The 7,789-nt window shown below is 47.6% G+C and overlaps 1 protein-coding gene across 2 annotated transcripts in view; it reads right to left on the reverse strand.

Moving 5' to 3' along the window:
• The window catches only part of LOC121868829 (alpha-1,3-mannosyl-glycoprotein 4-beta-N-acetylglucosaminyltransferase C-like), a 46,527-nt gene extending 41,243 nt beyond the window's left edge, over nucleotides 1-5,284 (reverse strand). For both annotated transcript variants that reach the window (XR_006089463.1, XM_042369796.1), the window contains exon 1: nucleotides 5,098-5,284. The gene's annotated coding sequence lies outside the window, so the exon portion shown is untranslated. The remainder of the gene's footprint in view (nucleotides 1-5,097) is intronic.
• Between the last annotated feature and the right edge of the window lie 2,505 nt (nucleotides 5,285-7,789).

A 7,789-nucleotide genomic window follows, 5' to 3' on the forward strand; every position in this document is an offset into this window, starting at 1 on the left:
GTGTGTGTGAATGTGTGTGTGTGTGTGTGTGTGTGTGTGTGTGTGTGTGTGTGTGAATGTGTGTGTGTGTGTGTGTGTGTGTGTGTGTGTGTGTGTGTGTTTGAGTGTGTGTGTTTGAGTGTGTGTGTGTGTGTGTGTATGTGTGAGTGTGTCTGTGTGTGTGTGTGAATGTGTGTGTGTGTGTGTGTGTGTGTGTGTGTGTGTGTGTGTGTGTGTGTGTGTGTGTGTGTGTTTGAGTGTGTGTGTTTGAGTGTGTGTGTGTGTGTGTTTGTGTAGTCACACACAGGGTGATGAAATGCGTCTAGTGTGGCAGCATTATTAGTGTTAAGAGCCACCTCTGCTCTCTTCAGCTGCCACCGCTGGCTAGCCCTGTGGCGAACAGGGAACCAACTCTGCAGGTCTTCCCTCACTCACACGCCTTCTCACCATCAAGACTCCTGCTGTGCCTCCTTGTGGCAACACACGGTAACTGGGTGCCTGGGGCCCAGGCTAGATCAGTGGAGGATCCTGGAGTAGCAGTGGGCCCCAGAGGGATGGCGCATCGGCCCACTGGCATGTGGACACGTCCTGGGCCCTACTAACCACCACCCTGCTGCTTTGCGGATTAACCTTGGTAGACATAAGACTATGGGAGTAAACCCCGAACAAAAAATCTGTGGTGGAACCCCGCACCAGGTAGACATGCTTACAGAGCTCCAACATAACCCCAACGGCGGTGTAGGCGGAGGAGGTGACCACCATGGGAACCCAACGACTACACCGGCGGACGAAGGCAATACCTGATGAACAGGCTACTAAGGCGAAACCCAACAAACTGGGCTATCGGCAGTCCATTGCAACTCTCCCTATCCGCAGTCGTTGCAACACTTGCACCACTGGATCAGGAAAAGGGAGACAAGATGTGGTTGCAGCATGCCCGCCACCACATAAATCAACCATGCACAACCATCATCCAGCTCATCATACCTCTCATCATCATCAAAACCCCTTATACCTAAAGTCCTATGGCGACGGACGAGTGGCGACAGGGACAGGCAGAGAGACTGCCGGGAGTCTCTAGTCACAACCTACACATGGGCGGCACAGATAAGATGGTCGATTCTGCACTGGCAATCTAGTGCAATCCGGTCCTGTTTCAGACTGAGAGCTGGGGAGCATTCAGCCACCCCACATGGGGGGCTAGAAAAGATGCTCTAAACATAGCCTGCCTAAAAACCCGAACTGACTGGGCAACCAAAATCACGGATCCAAACAAAAACAAACTATACAGCCTCTTATGGTCGCTGCATGGAATGTCAGGACCCTTCTGGATACTGGCACAAATGAGCGTCCTGAAAGAAGAACTGTCTTGTGACAAAATAGCTGGCTAGGTATAACATGGACATGGCAGCCATCAGTGAGACCCGGCTCCCAGTTGAGGGCCAGCTATATCTTCTTCTGGAAGGGTAAGCCTGCTGCGGAGAAACCGCATTTATGGAGTTGTCTTTGCCATCCGCCAACGCATCCTACACAGGCAACTGAAATGCCAATGGGATCAACGAGCCCCTCATGACGCTTCGAGTCCCACTGAAACACTCACTTCATGCATTCTTCATCAGTGCATTTGCCCCAACACTTGATGCAGAGGAAGACATCAAGGAGGCCTTTTATGCCAACCTCGACGGAGTGCTAACTTCTATCCTCAGAGAAGACAAGGTTGTGCTCCTTGACGACTTCAATGCCAGAGATGGCATCATGGCAGAGATGCTAAGATTAGGCAAGGAACCATAGGGAGAAATGGACTCGGCAAGTGTAATGCCAACTGCCTACTCCTCAGCAAGTGTGCTGCACATAACCTCACTATCCCCAATACCTTGTTTAGGCAGGCCGATACGTTAAAGGGTTCGTGGCAACACCCACGATCCAAACACTGGCATCTCATTGACTACTGTGCATCACTGTTAGAAAAAGAGAACACCGAGATGTCCTCATCACCCGTGTCGTGCGTGGCTCAGACCACTGTGACACTGATCATCGACTTGTCAGATCCAAGATCTCACTTCACATTGCCCCAAAACGGCGAAGGCAGCAAGCCTCCAGAAGAGGTTTAAATATTAAGCGTCTGGAGGATCCAGAGGTAGCACATGCTTCCAGAGCAGCTCGATCACGGGCTTATAAACAACCCAACAGCAAACAACGTGAATCCTAGTTCTGAATGGGATACTCTTAATACTGTTATGACAAAAACCTGCAGACACCCTCGGCCAGATCAAAAGAATACACCAGGACTGGTTTGATGAAAATGACCCGGTAATCAAAGTACTCATCGACGATATACGTGCTGCATAAACTGACTGGCAGAACAACCCTCAGTCTCTGACCAAAGCTGAACCCTTCCGCAAGAAGAAAGAGGCAACCCAGCAGAACTTCGCAATCTAAAGAACGATTGGCTTAAAAATAAAGCATGTGAAGCACAAAAAGTTTCAGATCAGCACAAGATGTGCAAATTTTTAATTTCCACTAGAATATTTTATGGGCCAGTCGATCGTGGCACAGCCCCTCTCCACTCATCTGATGGTAACCGGTCAGACTGTGGCAACTACTGTGGGATCTCATGCTCTCCGCAGCTGGCAAGATTATCGCCTGAGTCCTAAACAGACTTCTTCTCGAGGCAAAAAACTTCCTCCCTGAATCTCAATGTGGTTTTAGACCTTCACGTGGCACCACTGACATGATCTTTGCTGCCCGCCAGATACAGAAAAAGTGCAGAGAATAGCGTCGTGACCTGTACATGGTTTTCATTGACCTAACCAAGGCCTTCGAGTCGGTCAACAGGGAAGCCCTCTGCTGGACCCTCAGCCATTTTGGCTCCCCACCAAAATTCATCATCAATGTGAGGCAACTCCACGATGGCATGAACGGCAGTGTCCTGCACAACGGCACCCAGTCAGAGTTCTTCCCCATCCAAACAGAGGTTAAACAAGGGTGTGTAACAACTCTCTTTTCCATCTTTTAGGTTGCCTTCCTTACTCGTGCCAGTGACAATTTAGCCAGCAGGCTGAACATCGAGTACTGGGAAGGGGTCTTTTCAACATGAGACGCCTCCAGGCAAGAACAAAGGTGTCGGCAGCTTCCATGACTGAACTTCAGTATGCAGACGACCTAACCCTTGTTGCTCACACTGAACACGATCTAAAGGAGATCCTGAACACCTATGCACAGTTCAGCATCGGATAAGATGTGCATCTCAAGCCTTTGGCAGACTCCGAAATCGTGTCTTCAGCTGTAAGGAGCTGAAATTATCTACAAGCTGCACGTATATCGAGCAGTGGTCCTCCCCACTCTGCTATGTGGCTACGAGACATGGGTCACACACAGGAGGCACTTCAAAGCACTTGAAAACTTTCACCAACGTATTCTACGTTCCATCCTCCGAATTTGCTGGGAAGACAAGAGAACAAATGCCAGTATTCTTGCTGACACCAACTGTAGGAGCATCGAGGCTACCATTATCCATGAACAACTACGTTGGACTGGCCATGTTACCTGCATGGACGACAGTACACTGCCAAAGCAGCTACTTTACAGTCACCTAACGAATAGTAAACGTAACGCTGGCGGGCAACTGAAAAGGAATAAGGAAGTCTTAAGACAAACCTGAAAAAGTGCCAAATCGACCCTCATGGGAGACTATTACTCCACACAGTAACGCTTAGAGGAGCACCACACGAGAAGGTGTCATTACTTTCGAGTTAGCTCAACTGCAAACCGAGGCAGACAAGCGCCAATGCCGGAAAAACGCTGCCGTCGCCCCTCCCGCACTCGATGTCAGCCCTCCACATGTGCAACATCTGTGAACAACTCTGCCGGTTCCGTATCGGCCTCCTTAGTCATCTCAGAATTTACCAACCTAGGTGACATTCCTAATAACTCATATCATTGTATCATAGCTGGATGATCGGCATACTCGATCCCGAGTGACAGTAAAGTAGTAGTAGTAGTAGTAGTAGTAGTAGTGTGTGTGTGTGTGTGTGTGTGTGTGTGTGTGTGTGTGTGTGTGTGTGTGTGTGTGTGTGTGTGTGTGTGTGTGTGTGTGTGTGTGTGTGTGTGTGCGCTAGTTTTCCTGCTCATATTTACCATAGAGGTTGTTATCGTTGAATGTGAACTTAAATAACATCACCACGGTTTCCCATAGTCCTCATAAAGAACCATTAATATGTACTACGTGGCCACTGTTCCATAAGAGAGTACCACTTGATAAAGGCGGGGACTAGAGGGGGGAGGAGAGAGAGGGAGACGGGGAGGGGGGGGTGAGGCAGGGGAAGGGCAAGGTCTTCAACAATACACTCTCGTCAACATTACATCACGTCCACTGAGTCATTTAGTTATCTTTGAACAGCCGTCATATGAATAATTCTGGGGTGATTGTGGTGAGATATAAAACCAGTTTAACTCCTTATACCTGTACTGGCCGGAACCAAGATGTGTGTACAAGGTTAGGTTAGGTTAGCTTTAAGGTGATCAATCATAAGGTAAAACAAGTTAGGAGGCTAATCTTCAGGTGCTTCAAAAACGCTCTTACATAGACACATGATAAATGATCATAGTTACACCAGAGAGAGAGAGAGAGAGAGAGAGAGAGAGAGAGAGAGAGAGGATATTATTTATAAGACTCACACACAATAGGAACAACATTGCGTCCAATTACCAAGTTGTCCCAACTTTGAATACTGCAACTCTAGCCTAGCCTGGCCTGGTCTGGCCTAACAACAACTTAACTTAACTTAATTTAACTGAACCTAACTTAACTTAATCTAACATAACCTAGTCTAGCTTAACCTTACCTAACCTGTGTAAGAGAATAATAATTCATAACACACAGTAATTGAATACAAAACAGACGCATATTGTATTACCCGCGACCCTGCTGTCAGTATTACCAAGTCATGTACACAACAACGGGGCTTACACACTGATGCCAGATAAAAGTGATACTCAGTGAACTCATTATACCACGGGATTGATCTCTTAAACAATAAATTACCCATAATTAGTAGTTATTCATGACTGTGTGTGTCTGTGTGGGTGTATGTGTGTGTGTGGGGGAGGACAACTCACCTCTGTGGTTGTTGTGTGTGGTGGTGGTGGTGGTGATGGAGGAGGACAACTCACCCCTGTTTGTGTGGTTGAGGAATACAACCAGAAGACGTTGCAGGTAAGCAGAAGGGCAGACACTAAGACGAGGACAATGGGAGCGGGCGTTGTGCTCATCGTCACAAACAAATCTGTAAGAGAAAACGTGTGTCAGGCTTTATATGTTCTTGCACTAACTATGATATTTGGCCCTAACACTAATTTATTTATTTTTCCATTAAATATACAATATAAATGTGAAAAATACACATCTTATAACATAAATATACTCGTAAATACATTCGTTAAAGAATAACGAAATGCAATTACCTATAATACTTAAAATATATTATTGTCGTTTAATTTTTTTTGACAGAAAACGTAACCCGCCATTTGCCCGGGGTAACTGAACAAAACAAATAATATCCTTTACATAGGGCGATGTGTTACGACCCTAGGGTGAATCGTTACATAAACACAAATCACTTGAGTCTTTCAAATATATCAGTGTTTATTTATGTTATTAATCCCAAGTTCTCCCAACAAAGGTCAAGTTAACAGGTCAAAACATAAACACGTCAATAAAAATATGAACATTTAATAACTTATTCCTACCACCACATATGTACATAAAATAAAATAAATTTAAAAAACAATAATAATACGATAAGATGTTTGGAAGTGGCTGAGTAAGGATTGAAGGTCCAACAAGATCACACAAAATTAATATCAAGCAAAACAAATCACAATACTCAAATAAATGCCAACTCCCAAAACACCAGAGAGAGGGTAAACTACTTAACTTAACACAGCTGTGCCTAGACTGACTACCGATTACCATCCAGCCACTGACGTCACCTCTCTACCGTCAAACACTGACGTATCATATCCTGATTGGCCAACACGTAAACTTTATCTAAATTACCTTACTGACATAGTTCCACTTATCTAGCTTATATACAAACATAGCACAACAACTACACAATGTAATACAACAAATTTAATACATAAAGGATGGTTCAGTCAGTGTGGGCGAGTAATGAGCGAAACTGCCCCAATCAACCGCACACACCATCCGAATCAACGTAATTCATACCAACAGAAACTTATGGCCGACACTTTTGACACGATGTTAACAATATTTTATACTTGAAATTTAAGAAGAAGGGAATTAGAACACGAAAAAAAAACCCGTAATGTAAAGAAAGGGGAACCGTGAGGCGGCATGGGTGGTGGTGGTGTGTGAGCTGGACATGTCGAGAGTAATTTGGGTCATGTCAACACGTTTAGTCTAGGAAGTTAATGGTGGCTAGGTAGAGGGAGCAATGGCCTGGTAGGGGGATGGGGTGGCGAAGAGCAAAGATGGAGTGGGATGGAGTGGGATGGAGTGGCTAGGTAGAGAGAGGGAGGGTGATGTCAACGAGATCAGGGGCGGAGGGAAGAGGTAATGAATGACGGGAGGGGAGGTGAAATGGACGAGGAAGGGGAGGTGGGTGAAGGGAAGGGAAGGTTAGTAATGGAACGGAAGGGGATGTGAGTGAGGGAAGGGAAGGTGAGTTAGAGAAGAAGAGGAAAGAGAGGTGAGTGAGGGAAGGGAGGTAAGGTAGAGCAGGGAAGAGTGGAGTGAGGGAAGGGGAGGTAAGGTAGAGCAGGGAAGGGGGAAGTGAGTGAGGGAAGGGGAGGTAAGGTAGAGCAGGAAGGGGATGTGAGTGAGGGAAGGGAAGGTGAGTTAGAGAAGAAGAGGGAAGAGGTGAGTGAGGGAAGGGAGGTAAGGTAGAGCAGGGAAGGGGGAGGTGAGGTGAGGGAAGGGGAGGTAAGGTAGAGCAGGGAAGGGGGATGTGAGTGAGGGAAGGGAAGGTGAGTTAGAGAAGAAGAGGGAAAGAGAGGTGAGTGAGGGAAGGGGGAGGTAAGGTAGAGCAGGGAAGGGGGAGTGAGTGAGGGAAGGGAGGTAAGGTGAGCAGGAAGGGGAAGGAGTGAGGGAAGGGGAGTAAGGTAGAGCAGGGAAGGGGATGTGAGTGAGGGAAGGGAAGGTGAGTTAGAAGAAGAGGGAAAAGTGAGTGAGGAAGGGAGGGGCAGGGAAGGAAGGGTGGGGAAGGGGAGGTAGGCAGGGAAGGGAAGTGAGTGAGGAAGGGAGGTAGGTAGAGCAGGGAAGGGATGTGAGTGAGGGAAGGGAAGGTGAGTTAGAAGAAGAGGAAAGAGAGGTGAGTGAGGGAAGGGGAGGTAAGGTAGAGCAGGGAAGGGGATGTGAGTGAGGGAAGGAAGGTGAGTTAGAGAAGAAGAGGGAAAGGAGAGGTGAGGAGGAAGGGAGGTAAGGTAGAGCAGGGAGGGAAGTGAGTGAGGGAATGGGAGGTGAGGTAGAGCAGGGAAGGGAAGTGGAGTGAGGGAAGGGAGGTGAGGGGAGGCAGGGAAGGGGAAGTGAGTGAGGGAAGGGAAGGTAAGGTAGAGCAGGGAAGGGGAGTGAGTGAGGGAAGGGAAGGTGAGGTAGAGCAGGGAAGGGGAAGTGGGTGAGGAAGGGAAGGTAAGGTGAGCAGGGAAGGGGGAAGTGAGTGAGGAAGGGAGGTAAGTTAGAGCAGGGAAGGGAGTGAGTGAGGGAATGGGGAGTGAGGTAGAGCAGGGAAGGGGGAGTGAGTGAGGGAAGGGAAGGTGAGGTAGAGCAGGGAAGGGGAAGTGAGTAGGG

This window comes from Homarus americanus, unplaced genomic scaffold (genome assembly GCF_018991925.1).
Source record: "Homarus americanus isolate GMGI-L3 unplaced genomic scaffold, GMGI_Hamer_2.0 scaffold30535, whole genome shotgun sequence".
In the NCBI taxonomy this organism is placed as follows: Eukaryota; Metazoa; Arthropoda; class Malacostraca; order Decapoda; family Nephropidae; genus Homarus; species Homarus americanus.